This window comes from Vicugna pacos, chromosome 1 (genome assembly GCF_048564905.1).
Source record: "Vicugna pacos chromosome 1, VicPac4, whole genome shotgun sequence".
Lineage (NCBI taxonomy): Eukaryota > Metazoa > Chordata > Mammalia > Artiodactyla > Camelidae > Vicugna > Vicugna pacos.
The window spans coordinates 67,572,539-67,587,765 of NC_132987.1; the positions used below are offsets into that span (position 1 = coordinate 67,572,539).

At 41.9% G+C, this 15,227-nt stretch overlaps 1 protein-coding gene across 1 annotated transcript in view; it reads left to right on the forward strand.

Moving 5' to 3' along the window:
- FSTL1 (follistatin like 1) overlaps positions 1-15,227 on the forward strand; it is a 103,988-nt gene that overhangs the window by 30,187 nt on the left and 58,574 nt on the right. The gene's annotated exons all lie outside the window — the stretch shown is intronic.

Sequence of the window (15,227 nt, forward strand, 5' to 3'; positions counted from 1 at the left end):
TTGAGATTAATATGGTAGAAGTGAGAAGAATACACTGGAGGAAGGAGAAAATGTAGTTTTCCCATGAATGAATGAATGTAGTTTTCCCCTACACAGTCATGAAGATTTAATAGCTGGTATGGGGCACATTTGGAAATAGAATGCCTTCTGAGAGTTAAAGTATAGCACAGACTGTAGTGGACTGTTGTGCCCTTTGTTTGCCATATTCTGTGACTTCTGAGGAAACTGCCCTATTCCTCCCAAATGAGTATAAAATAAAAGCACTGCGTTCAAAGGGACCTCATTCCCTAGCCACAGCTGATTGTTCCACAACAGGAAATTGACTTGATTGACTATAATTGGCTAATTATACTCCTTCCTTAGGAATTTGGAATTAGGACCAAGAGATCACTCAGTTTGACTGTCCTTCAGAAATGGATTAACCATCAGTATGCTGATATACTATATTTCCGAGCTTGTAAAATGGGCAGCTCTCATCTTAGAGCCTGATGATATGTATTACCCAAACTCATGGAAACTAATGAGCAAAAAACCAGAACTCTGACTTTTACATTTACATTGAGAAATATAATGATCTAATAAACTAGATATTTCGGTGTACAGATCAGCATATTCTGTCACTGTAGGTTAATCTACATAAGCAGCCAAATTATCAGAAAGATCCTTGAAATCAGAACAAGGGATGCTAGCTGAGTGAGCATAGTGGCTTGTGAAAATCTAGACCAAAATGACACAAGGCATCATCTCCTCCAAGGGGATATGCAACCTTGGGGGTCACATCCTGTGTTCTTTGTGGTTGGATGCCTTTTCCAGCCGGCGCTGAAAAACACTCTTTGTCATTCCATTGCCAGCTAACATCATTTTTAATCGGCATTTTCTTTTTTAAATATCCCAAATACGGTAAGCTATATAATGGTCCCCTGAAAAACATCCACATCCTAATCCCTGAAATCTGTAAATGCTACCTTATATGGCAAAAGGGGTCTTTGCAGATGTGATTACATTAAATATCTTTAGATGAAGAGTGTCTCGGATTTTCTGGCTGGGCCTAAATGCAATCAGGGTGTCTCTATAAAAGTAGGGAGATTTGATGCACAGACAGAAAATGGGAAGGCAACACGACTGCAGAGGCAGAGATTGAAGTGACTGATGTGGCCACAAGTCAAGGAACTGACAGCCACTAGAAGCTGGAAGATGTAGGACGCAGATTCTCTCCTAGAGTGTCTGGAAGGAGTACAGCCCAGGAGTGAGCCTGGCCCTACTGACACCTTGATTTTAGTCCAGTGTTACTGATTTTGGACTTTTGACCTCCTGAACTGTAGGAAAATTAATTTCTGATTTTTAAACCAAGTTTGTGGTAACTTTTTGCAGCAGCCACAAGAATCTAACAAACCAATACTTACAGCTTCAGCTTGAGAGTCACCCTTTCTCCTACAAATGACTTTACATGACTAAATTCTGATTCATTATGTATGTGAAGTAACAGAACTGACTTTAGCAACCTCAAGCAGAAAAGAGAATTTGTAATTAGGGTCCAGAGGAGTCTCATGGAGCCTGAAGGCAGGAGTGCAGCTGGACCTCAAGAACAGATGGAACCAGGCTACCTGAAACCCGCTTTTACAGTCTCTCATCTCTGCTCCTTTCTGAGCATCTCTCTGCTTCGTGGCCTCTCTTGTGGCAGTCAGGCTTTCTCTGTTACTCAGCCCACATCACAGTAATGGCTTCTTCCTCCAAAAGCTCTCAGCCGTAAATATTGTTTCCTCAGCTGTTAAATGAAAAAGTTGGATAATATGCTTTGGAAGCTCCCTCTGGCTCTGAAATCTGATGGAATTCTATTAAGAGTCCCACGTGGTGGGTGGAAGGGATCTTAGGAGTGGGAAGCTAACGGCAGTGGGTGTGAGGGAGCAGAAGTGCCACAGGGAAGGTAGCTGCAGGGTGAGGCTCAGAGGGCAGAGCTGGGATCTCTTAAGGCCCAGTGAGGTCATGGGCTTGGCCAGCTGGAGAAGAGAGTTTGACAAGTGGCACGGAGTGGGGGTTCACTGTGACACTGTAAGCAGGCACTATCCGCTTCATTCCTGACGGCTGACAGATTCTCTAGCTAGGTTGTTGCTGACCTCTAATCAGCATCAATTACTTATGGATTCCTTCCCCTCTTTTGGCAGGAAGACACTTTCTTTTTTTAACAGAAATGGGTCATACTGCCCCATCCTATACATGTATTAACTCAGCACACTTCCTTCTGGCTCTGGAGGAATGTTCCGACTGGCCTTGGAATCACAGTGTGACAACTAGACACGTGTATGCCCATATCCTTCACCTGGATAATCCACCTGTCACATGACACCTCCACTGGGACCCTTTCCCTGAGTGTCTTATGTGGAGCACCCTTATGTGTACCCACAGCACCCCTTACTTGTCATTAAGCTTATCACCCTGGCTTAGTCATTGATTTACTTGTCTCCCTCCACCACTCTATGGTTCCAAACTGTGTCTTTTCCACCTGCAGCTCCTGTGCCTAGCACAGTAATGCATGCACATCATTAGAGAGATAGAGACCCCACAAATGTTGAATGTTGAGAGGGTCAAGCGTCCATTTACCTGCCTTCATGATGCTGCTCTTCTGACAGAAACCGCTGGCCCCTTCCATGTTTCCTGCTTCCAAATTGTGATCCCTTTCATGTAATAATGAAGCATGATTTCATCATGAGCATAGTGAAAATGAGATGCTTACTACCCTAAACAGAGAAGAGTTGATGATTTCTTAGACTAGTTTGATTTTCTTTTTTTTTTTTTTTTTTGTATACCAAAATCTAAATGATACTTTTTTAAAAAAAAAAAATATGGCAAATGTCCTGGGAAATATAGGAAGGGAGGATAGAGAGGAAAACCAGCCCTTCCTGCTGCCAACCTAGACCCTGAAGGGAAGCCCTCCAGGCATCCTCCCAGCATTGTAATGGCATGACGTACACTCACCCACTCCGAGTTCCCCCGTGGCTTTATTTCTCACGTTCCTATAGTTTGGAAAGCAGAGTGAATTCATTTTGAGACTTCAGCTTATGTGCAGCATTCTAATGATTAAATCCATCTAGAGAAACATCACTCACTGCCTGACTGAGGTTACTGTTGTGTGGTTAGCTCAGCATATATTTTCCAAGTGTAAAAGGAAAGGGTTGATGTGTGGAGCCTCAGAAGAAATATCTTACTTGGCACCTGCTCCAACTACTTCCTCAGAATCACCCCACCCCAGGCCATCTATCTTCTCTCAAGGGTTTCATTTCCTATCCAGGGCCCCAGAAGTTTAGAGGAGCTGTGAATCACCTCAGGGAGGGGCTCCCACTCAGGAAGGAGACACTTTTCTCACATGGAATTTGGCAAGGGAAAGAGACTCAGCTTTACAGAACTGAGAGTATGACTCCCTCCCACTTTTTTTTTTAATATTAAGCAGCATAGACATAATTACTTCTGTCAAGGCCACATTGCTACTTCTAAAACCAAACTGAGTGTCTGGGTTGCAGGAAGAGGATGGAGGGTAGGTGAGGTCATGGGGCCATGAGGAAGAACCCCTCAGTACACTTCACAGAGGCAAGCCTTTGCTGATGTGCACGCATTACATGCTGCCCTTCCAATGTTTCTTGTTACTCTAAACCAGTGGTTCTCAACTGGGAATAATTTTGCTCTCTAGGCAACGTCTGACAAAGTCTGGGGACATTTTTAAAGGCTGTCACAATTTGGGAGGTGCTACTGGCATCAGGTGAGTAGAGTTTAGAGAAGCTGCTAAATCCCCTACAATGCACCAGGGCAGCCCCTGCAACAAAGAATTAGCCAGCCACAAAAGCTGACAACACCCCTCTCTAGAAACTTCGACTTCATGACCTCATTCCTGTCCATGGCATCAACCACCTTCCCTAACTACAGCCCTGAACAACCTCCTGAGCTTCCTACCTTACACAGCCACAAAGATTACCTTCGCAGGTATCTTCACCTGGAGGTCCCAAAGTCTCCTCAAATTCCACATGCCAAAACTCATCTTTATTCTCATTCAACAAACATGAATACACTTGCTACATGATAGGCACTATACTCATGATGAAAACATGGGGCAAAGAAGATAGACTCTCTGCCACCTTGAAAATTCTGGTTTGTTGGAAATGTCTAAGCAGCCAAATAGGCAATTGTAATCATTGAGTGAGAAGTGATCGTAAATCCAACAGAAGACTGGGTTTTAGAATTGGTGAGAGCTAACATCCAAATATAGATTGTATGCAAATTTCACTCTACTGTTGTAGGCTCACCTGTCAGCAAAAAGATAAGAGATACCAACTAGAGATGCTTAATAAGCACAAGTTCTTGGATCTCCTCCAGTCTTTCCTGACACACGTTTTCTGTTGGTGACAATGGCCAATCTAGGATGGGAGTTGGGAGGTAGGCCCTTGTCAGGATATAGGAACTCAGGCCTTTGGGCATGTTACCCTGAAACTGTAGTTTAATTACCTGCATCAGTTGTAATTTCTGTTTTGTTTTGTTTATTCTTTCCCCTTAACATCAAGATTCAAGGTATAATTTCTCACTCTGCCACAAATGCCGTGTTTTTGCCCATCCAGAGGCTATATAATAATAAATAGACTCTACTCATGGGCTGTGGCACTGTTTTTACATCAATCACATTTAGCCTGAGGACATGGAGTATTGTTTAACTACCACAACATAGGCCTAGAAGGATTACGTGTGGCAGACTATTAAACGGTACTTTAAAAGGGAGAATCTAACTCAGGCTTGGAGGTTAAAGAAGGATTCCTGAAGAAGTATCTTTAAGATATGGCCTGAAATACCAGGGAAAGTTATACAGATGAAGGTTATGGTGGTGCATGGGTTCCTAGAGACTTTCCCTTGTTTTCTTGGTATGACCTTAGCCAGGTGTGTGAATTCCCCCAGTTTCTCTGGATGCTGTGATTGAGATACCTACCCTTACTTTCAGCCCTGGCCCTCAGTAGTCCCAGCTTTCTTCTGTTTGAGGCAGTCATCATTTTACAATCTGTCAGTTTTCAATTATCTGGAGGTTCTGAGAGCCTAGAAGATGTGGACATTGTAACAGGACTTCAGTTTCCAATAAAATGAGAAGGTTGATTTAGACCCACATGGTGGGTGGTGGTGGTAGTAGTGGTAATTTCACCCCTCAGGAGATATTTGACAGTATCTGGAGACATTTTTAGTTGTCACAACTGGTGGGGGCAGAGGGATGAGAGAGTATGCCAACGGCATCTATTAGGCAAACCAAACATCTTACAATGCAAGGGATAGTCTCCTAAAGCACGTAATTATCTCAGCCCAGCATTGCAGCAGTGCCAAGGCTGAGAAACACTGAATTAGACCATTCCCACTCAGAGTGTGTTCTGTAGACCAGCAGCCTTGATGTGACCTAGAAGCTCTTTAAAAATGCGGAATCTCAAGTACAAGGCTGAGAATCTGCGTTTTAATAGGATTCCCAGGTGATTCCTACACATGTTAAAGTTTAAGAAGCACTGCAAAAATTCTTTCCAGCCTAAATTAGTCCATGTTCTCCAGAAAAACAGAACCAAATAGGATGTGTACATATATATAGAAAGAGGTTTATTGTAAGGAATTGGTTCACATGATTATGGGAGCTGACGAGTCCCAAGATCTGCAGGGCAAGTCCACAAGCTGGAGACCTGGACAGCCAATGGTGCAGCTCCAGTCTGAAGACCAGCAGGCTCAAGACCCAGGAAGAAGATGTGTTAGTTCATGTCTGAATGCAGGAGAAAGCTGATGCTCCTGTTTGAAAGCTGTCAGGCAGCAGGAATTCTCTTATGCAAGGGGAGGTCAGCCTTTTTGGTCTATTCAAGCCTTCAGCTAATTGGATGAGGCCCACCCACATTAGGGAGGGCAGTCTTCTTTAATCAGACTACAGACTCAATTCCTAATCTCGCCCAAAAACATCCTCACAGAAACACCCAGAATAATGCTTGACCAAATATTTGGATACCCATGGCCCAGTCAAGTAGATAGATAAAATTTACCATCATACCACTCTAAAAATTCCCTTTGTTTTCAAAATACTGTATAGTCAGTCTTCACCAAGTCCTCTCACTCTATCCCTCCATAGAAGAAACTATTCAAAATCTTGTTTAAACAATGCTCTTCTGTTTCAAACTACTGCATTTTGTATGACTATGTTTAGCTGTGCTGCTCATAGATAACCATTACATTTTAAGCAACTCACAGCTTGTTAGTTTCCAGGAACAAGGATTTCTATACAAAGTAGTGTGTGGAAAAGCACTTTCCCATGAGAGGGAGGGGTGTGGTTAGCTGCCAGAAACTTGGCCAAAACTTGTTTGGGAAACTGGGGTCTTTTTTTTTTTTGAAACATTTTTTATTGATTTATGATCATTTTACAATGTTGTATCAAATTCCAGTGTTCAGCACAATGTTTCAGTCATTTATGGACATATACACACTCATTGTCACATTTTTTTTTCTGTGAGTTATCATAACATTTTGTGTATATTTCCCTATGCTATACAGTGTAATCTTGTTTATCTATTCTTCAATTTTGAAATCCCAGTCTATCCCTTCCCACCCTCCACCCCCCTGGTAACCACAAATCTGTATTCTCTGTCTGTGAGTCTATTTCTGTCCTGTATTTATGCTTTGTTTTTGTTTGTTTGTTTTTGTTTTTTAGATTCCACATATGAGCGATCTCATATGGTATTTTTCTTTCTCTTTCTGGCTTACTTCACTTAGAATGACATTCTCCAGGAGCATCCATGTTGCTGCAAATGGCATTATATTGTCGGTTTTTATGGCTGAGTAGTATTCCATTGTATAAATATACCACATCTTCTTTATCGGTCTTTAATAGAGACACACCCAGATCACACCAAAGGGAGAAGAGAAATGAGTTACAGAGCAAAGGAAGGCTGGGACACAGCACTGGTGACAGACGAGTTAGAATGAAAGACTGCAGAGAGCTGTTGGTGGAGGTATGAATTTCCAGTAGTCAGTACGGCCCATCAGTCAAGGCTCCAAGTTGGTTGCAAGCAACCAAACTTCATCTTTCCATCTAAACAGAATAAGGATAATGGAGTGTGCAGGGGCGAAGGGGAGCAATATGTTTATCTTCTCCTAGAAAATATAAGGAAGAGAGGAGAATTGGGATTTCTTTATATTATCTAATTTTACCTCTGAAGTAGGAATTACTATAACCAGTTTGTAGAAGATAAAAATTGAGGCTTTGAGATTAAGCTACTTTTCCAGGGACATGGAGCTAAAAGTGGGCTAACGAAAACTTACAACATAGTTTTCTCTAATTGCTGTTCATTACACTGAAGGCAATTGTTATGGGTTGAATTCTGTCCATCTCCCTCACCCCATATGTTGAAGTCCTAACCCCCAGTACCTCAAAATGTAACCTTATTTGGAGATAGGGTCTTTACAGAGGTAACCAAGTTAAAATGAGGTCATTAGGGTGGGCTCTAATCCAATATGACTGGTGTCCTTGTAAGAAGGGGAAATTTGGAAACAGATGCAAATAGAGTGTAGATTGTGTGAAGAGACAGGGAGAAGATGGCCACTTAAAGCCTAGTATAGAGGCATGGAACAGATTCTTCCCTTACGGCCCTCAGAAGGAACCAACGCCGCCAACATCTTGACTTCAGACTTCCAGCTTCCAGATCTGTGTGACAATAATGTCTATTGTTGAAACCACCCAGTTCTTGGCGGTTAACAACAGCAACCCTAGCAAACTAATATGATGACTCTATAGTAAGGATTTAATCAAGAACACAAAAACCACTCAGTTATATTTTACTGAAAGAATTTTTTAAAAACTGATTAAGCAGTTACTGGAGACTGAAAGGCAGGGGAGGAGCACTGAGGTAACAGAGAATTCAGAAAGCAGCCGCCATCCCTAGGACAAGGGAAAAGAAAAGAGGTCAGGGTTGTCAGAATCTAGACTCTTGGAGGAGTGGCCCTGCTGAGCTGGGGCCCAGATGTGCGGGCTGTCTGTCAGTGCTGGTGCCTCTGGAGCTCAGAGAAGGGACCCACTAAGTCAGAACTCATCTCTGAAGAAGTGGAGCCAGTGGCTGGGGCTTGTATCTCCAAAGGGACACTGAGGTTGATTCAAAAGTGTGGGGAAAAAAATGGAAACAAAAACCCATTGTCACAACAGGGTGAAGAACCTTTCCTGGGGTGACACTGATGGGAAGAGAAAGCGAATTTCCAAGAATCTCCTCTAGCCTTCTAGTCTCCCCTATTGTCAATAGTATCGCCTGTTGTCAGAATGTCACAGGGAGCCAGCTAGTCAAGGAGAAATGTGGCTTGATGACATCTGCCTTATTATAAAGGTCTAGATGGTTTTCCTTCAAGAGAACCCTGCTCATCATCTCTCCTTTGGTCCCATTACTAGTCAGTCACCTTAGAACTTGGCGAAACTTATCTGTACCATCTGGTATACCAGCACTTTCTAAATTCCCTCAGGAATTCCCTTGCCCCAGGCCTTGCTCTCCTGTCTTATGTTTTTATAATCTCACTCTCTCCAAGAACTACTTCCTCTTTACCAAAAATATACCCAAGTCTTTTTCCATCTGAAAAAAAGGGTTCCCCAAGTCCAACTCCCTTTTCGTACTCTCATCCACATATATCTTCACTTCTTCACTTTTCAGTCACACCTCCACTCATGCACTCTGTCATCTGTCACTATCACTCACTTAAATGCCTTCTGTTAAGCTCAGCAATGACCAAATAATCAAATTTATTGTATACTTCTCTTACCTGACCTCTTGGTATATCTTATAATGGTTTTGTCTTGGTTTAAAATTAATACACAGTCCTTCTAGACATTTTAGGAAATACAGAAAAGAATGAAATATAGTATAAAATTAAGTTATGAGGGGGTTCTGAGAAGCCATGGGGCATATATTAAAGAACTGGGGTCCTTGGAGGGAATACTAAAAAAGGAGAATAGAAATTTAAAACAGTTCAGAAGACACAAAGTATTCACACTGAAATCTCAACTACTGACAGTCTTTGGAGAATAGTTCTGGATAATCCAGCATTCTGAATACCTAATGCTCATCCCTTTAACCAATAAGACATTTGAATCTTATTACACAAGGCTAAAAAATCTATTTTAAAAATAACATACCCCCCTCCTTATTCGGTGGAAAATAACATACACAGATTAATCTTTTATCAATGGTTTAAGGTCATCATATGGTGAGTAGAAGTAATAATAGAACTATATTTGTTACCTGCTTGTTATGTGCCAGGCCTGTGCTAGATGTTTTGCACCTGTAACCTGAATGTAATCTCATCTAATTTGCACACCTCATCTGCATGTTATAAATGAGCAAACTGAGGCTCAGAGAAGTGAAGGAGATTATAAACTTCAGCCCATCTTCTCAGTGGCAGAGCCTAGATTTGGACTTAAAGCCTGATGTTCTTTCTGTTACCCCGAAGCTGCTGCCTCTTTGAGGGGGTTCGGGGAGCACTAGGTTCAATTGTGTGTCTTCTGAGAGACCTTGTGAAACCCCTTGGACTGCTCTGTGACTAAATTATGAAGCCTCAAGCAGACTTTTTTCAGTAGAATGCTGACAACAAAGAAGTTGGATCTTGGCCTTCTTGTGTTTCAAAATAATCTTCATTATACTTTGCTAGGGCTGCCATAACAGTGTACCATAGCCTGGATGGCTTAAGCAACAGGATGTTATTTTCTCGCAGTTCTGGAAGCTGGAAATCCAAGATCAAGGTGTTGGGAAGTTTGGTTTCTTTTGAAGCCTCTCTCCCTTGCTTTCAGGTGGCTGCCTTCTCTCCATGTCCTTACGTGGCCTTTTCTCTGTGTGTGCACATCACTGGCTCTTCCTGTGTGTCCTAACCTCTTCTTATAAGGACATCAGTCAGATTGGATTAGGGCCTACCCTAATAAGCCTCATTTTAACCTAATCATCTCTCTAAAGGCCCTTTCTCCAAAGACAGTTACATCTAAGATACTAGAGGTTGGGGCTTCAACATATGAGTTTGGGGGGAGACATAATTCAGACCGTAATAGTCTTTGCCAAAGAAGACAAGAGTTTTGAGATCTAAAAGCTTCAGTTTTAGTTATCAGAAGCTAATGCCCAAAAAGACTCAGGGCATAAAAATCATGTCATACTATTAGTATTATGTCATATTATTAAATTATGAATCCCGTATTTCATACTTGGATTAGATTCCTCTGAATTTCCACTGAGCTCTAAGACACTGATCAATTACAGGTCTGGTTACAGAAACAAAAGAGAAATTTAAGACATGTTATCTTTACACTGATGTCCCTAGACAGCACTGATGTTTTAAATGTTTATACCTGATTTTTGTTGTACTTCTGACTCCTCTGTTGCTATCATGCTATCAGCAATTTTTATTACTGTTTGCAGTATCCAACCAGATCCTCCTGTCACTTACCAACCCATCTAGCCTAGAAACTTAATAACTTGAGTGTGTTTGAATATGTAACAAAACAAATAAGCTTTATTGGAGGGTTTCAGGGGCTTGCCTATGAATGAACTCTTTGGTGTATGGCTTCTGTGAAACCTGTCTTGGTGACTCAGAGACTGTTTGCTACTTCCTATCCCCAGCTATGTTTAGATTGGTGAAGCCCAACCCAAGTTGCAAGTAGATGACATGTCATTATACAGCAGAATCTTGGTGAGGGTAAATCTTTTACCTTTTCACAGAGGAAAACCTTGACATTGGCCAGGGGAATGCTGGGGTCTATTTAAATTTCCCAATTCATGAATACTGCATTGGCATATAGGGTGGATAATATGACCCGCCATCTTCTCCTCGTGCCCGCCCCCACACTTCCTGCTATTCCTTGACCAATCTGCATTTGATCTAGACCTGAAGTTGTCATTGTCTTAGGATAGATTTGGTACAACAAAATGCAAATAATAAAGAAGTCAGTTCTTAGTTCTAGGATTTCAGAATAGGCTTTGCAAGAAAAAATGTTTTGAGATCCAAAAGCTTGGCTTTTAGCTATCAAAAGCTAATACCCCCCAAAATTCAGGGCATAAAATCATACCAAATTATATATTACTAAATTGTGAGTCCCATGTTTCTAAAAGAAAAATGAAGAAGCCTCTCTTTGTTAGTTCTGGTTATTTTCTAATTAAAGAAAACAAAATAAGTTATTTCTGTGTAGGTACTCTAATAGGAATAAAACACATTTTAAAAGAAAATGCACCATAAACAGTAGATTGAGAAGACTTCCAGGAGGGCCTATGATCCAGTCCCCCATTTCGGGGTTGCACAAGAGGCAAGAGAGAGGAAGTCAACCAGTAACTTTAGAAAAGCCCTGTGTCCTACCACAAGCTAAGTCAGGGATAAAGGTGAACAGAATGCTCAGAATCTGTTGGGGAAATCTGAGCCCAGGGAGTGATAAGATTCTACTTTTGTGGGCAGGGGAGCAGTTACAGGGTCTGGCCCTAGAGAAGGTGTATGAGGGCTGAGAGGCCAAAAGTTGACTCAGAGAGTCCCCGTGCACCAAGGCAGCAGGTCTGGACCCCAAGAGCAGGTGGGCCAGAAGGACCAGAGGGTGAAAGGGCTGTTTGCAGATGCCAGGAGTGTGTCAGTGGTGATGACCCAGGGTTATAGCCCATCCTCACCAACATGCTTCCCCAGGGGAAAAGAGGAAAAATACTGAACCCAGGGGGCAAACTCAGACTCTGCTACCAGGTAGAAGGAAGGCTGCAGATAGGACTTAAGTTCAGCATCAAAAAGGGACAAATGTTAACCCCCCACCCACTAGCCCACACCTGAGTTTGTGGCCTGAAAAGTATGTTCCCACTACACATGTGATTTACCCTTACAAAAGCTGTTAAGTACAATTGCAAGTTATGCTTCCAGTGAATACTTCTATTCCATGTCGACCCCATTGAGATGCAGATACTAGCAGTCTGTGAGGCACACTCTCTCCAGCTGAGTCACTCATCCCAATTGAAGGTCAGAGGAAGAGGCTCATACACACCTCACGGCCGGGGGCTTTATCAGAGCCCATTTGTTCACAAGGACCACTACCACCTTAGATATCTTGAGCAAAAAATTAAATAATATAAAATAAGAATTTATTGGAAGGATACCAGGATACCTCATGGACCTCAGAAACAGAAAGAGGTAGACCTTGCACCAGAACCAGGCCTCTAGAACCAGAAGCAAGGGACCAGGACTGCAGCCTGTGCTTCCCATTTCCCAGGGATCTCAGGCTCTCTCCTCTCTGTGTGTTTCTGCAGTTCTGCTGCTCTTGTCTCTCCCTGAAGTACAGCTTTCTCTTCTGTGTGTGCTTGGCCCCTCCACCCAAGATTTACGTGCAGTTTCTCAGCTCAAAGCCTGGAAGAGATGGCTAAAGGCCCTGGAGCCTATTCTAACTCAAGGAGTTCTGTTTTGCTTTAATCTTTTAATTTTTTTTAATTAAAAAAATTTTTTTGAAGTGCAGTCAGTTACAATGTGTCAATTTCTGGTATACAGCACAATTTGATTTAATCTTTTAAAAGGGCTTTTTATTTTCCATTAAAATCTTTTCCAACTTTTAAAGTTTTAAACTAAAGAAAAACTGAAATAGTACAGTGAACATTTGTATACCCTTTAGTTAGATTTATTAATTGTTATAACTGTGATGTTTGCGTTCTTTTTCTGTGTAATGTATATATACATAATATACTTTTTCCTGAACCATATGAAAATAAATTGTATATATCATAAGATGTGATCCCCAATTTCTTCTTCATGTAGCTCCAGAAAACAGGAACAATCCAGGAGAGAAAACTGGGTTGATCCAAACACCAAACTGGCTCTCCCTAGGTCAGGTGTCCCATTAGCTGTGGTGAGGAATCACAGGGCACAAAGCCAGCTCTGGGGGTTCATCTCTTTGCGGGGGACAATTCTCAGAGAAGAGCATGACTGGATGGTACTCAAAATGATTCTACTGCATCCTGACTACTTCTTACCCTTTCCAGTTTAAAGTGACATATATATTACATATAAAACTTATACTATGTCATGGACCCTTGAGATTATCTGTGAATAGCTAAAACCACAAAAGTGAAGTCCACAAATGCCGAAGTTCTACTACATTTTACAAATGGCCCAAATCTACTCCTGCTAAGTGTCTATAAAACATTCTGCTCTTGACCACTTCCAGTGACGGAATTCTGATAATGGAAGGTTCTGGAATAAAGTAATCATATGCAGGATTCACTACCTATGAAAAAATAAAATAGTTAAATAAATGGCTAGTAATTGAGCACTCACTTTGTGCTGGGCACTATGCTAAATGTTTTACATATATTATCCAATTCCATCCTCACAAAAACCCTGTGTGGTGTTACAATTACACACATTTTTACAGAAGAAACTAAAGAGGGAAGAGCTTAGGTAACTGGCTCAAGCAACTGGTAAGTTGCAGGTCTCCTTACACTGGAATCTGTAATCTTGACACTACCCTGTATTCAAAAACTTACCTGTGCCCTTAATACTTAAGGATGCTATTAATTTTCCCGTACCCCTACAGAGAGAGAAAACTTAAGCCTATTTTTAATAACAAAGGATGGAAATGACCCCAGTACTAAAACTGAATATTCTCAGACAACCCTTATCATTTTTACTGCAAGAAGCTCACTGGGGAACAATCATCACAGAGTAAATATTCTTGTGCCATTTAGCACTATCTCTGAACAGCCCCAAATACTCCAAGTTCAACTAGTAGGTCACATGCTAGATAAAGAGAGGTTAGCCTTTCCTTGAGAAGGGGATGGTGTTGGAATGAAACCATCCTTTCTAATCACAGTCCTGCCTCAGCCTACAGCATGTCAATGGGAGTCTCTGAAGTGCTTGGCCAGATGGCAGACACTGTTCCCCACACTCGCTGCGTGCTCTGAGGGGCCTTTCACAAGAACATCCTGGGCTAGGCATGTCCATGGAGTATACTTCTAATCACCCTCATCCTTGCAGAGTCCCAAAATGCTGACTCCAGAAATACTTAATCCACAGACAGATGGATACATACACTATATTCCTGCCTCTAAGCCTGATTTGGATGCAGAGGTTGAAGGAAGTCTCCCACTGAGCCTCCCAGAATGCTTCAGCTCATTCTTGGTCTGGTTCAGGGCTTCTGGTGCTCAAATCCTCAGGGGCTATTCTCAGCTTCACAGCCCCTGCTGGCAGCCTTATCAAGAGCTTCAGGCCATTCTGGGTTGGTTCTGCCCAGGACATCAGAGCTATGCCATAGAAGATCACCGTCTCTTTCCTGACACCCGTCTCGTAGGAGAGGAAATAGTCCCAACATATTGAGTTTTTCCCAATAAATCCTTATGACTCAACCACACAGATAAATTTTAAAGCTTGTCTTAAGCTTACTTATGTTTTCTATTTTTGAAGGAGTGGAATGTGTTCTGAAACTTCCTTTTTGCAGTATAAGGTACTACTTCCTGTTACTGACCTAAATTGTATTCTTTCAAGTTTTCTTGGATGTTCTCCAGTACAACTCTTTTCATTTTAGTTGCCAAATCCCTTTGTAAAGGGAATATTTACCCCTGTGTCTGCTAGACTCTTTCAGGCTGCTTGGAAAAGACATACCCCTATTAGTGAAGGAATTCATTGCAAGGATACATGAGAATGTGAGCCAGGAGACATCCTCTCCATCGTGACCATAGACTTCCAAGACTGAGGAGCACACCAGACTTTTCAAAGACCTAGAACAACAACTCAACGTTGCTCTCACTCAGTATGAGCTCGAATCACCCACTTTCTCTTTCTCTATCTAGCATTTATTCTTCCAAAGACCGTGGATGGGATCAGTTCGTCACACCCCAGTATGGTGCTCCCTTATTCATCAGACTCTGTAACTTTGTACCTCTTAGCTTTTGACTCAAGGAGAAATCTGGTGTTTCATCGTCTATGGCCAGGATAGCAGGATAAACACATGACATAAATTCAATTTGAAAGAAAAGTAGGGGCATAAGAGACATTTGAGGCTGCATGGTGTATCTCCCAGTTTATATTTAATAAGTTCTGTTTTATATCCTCAAGTTTTCCTTAATGCAGGAAATGCTATAGCCACTGGCAAATTGTGGAGATTAAAGGGTCTGAGACTCCTATCCTTAGAAAGTCCCGATCGCAAGGCTGATTTCTGGCTGGCATCAGGAAACTTGGATTTCAGGAGGGTCCCACAGTTCCCAGAA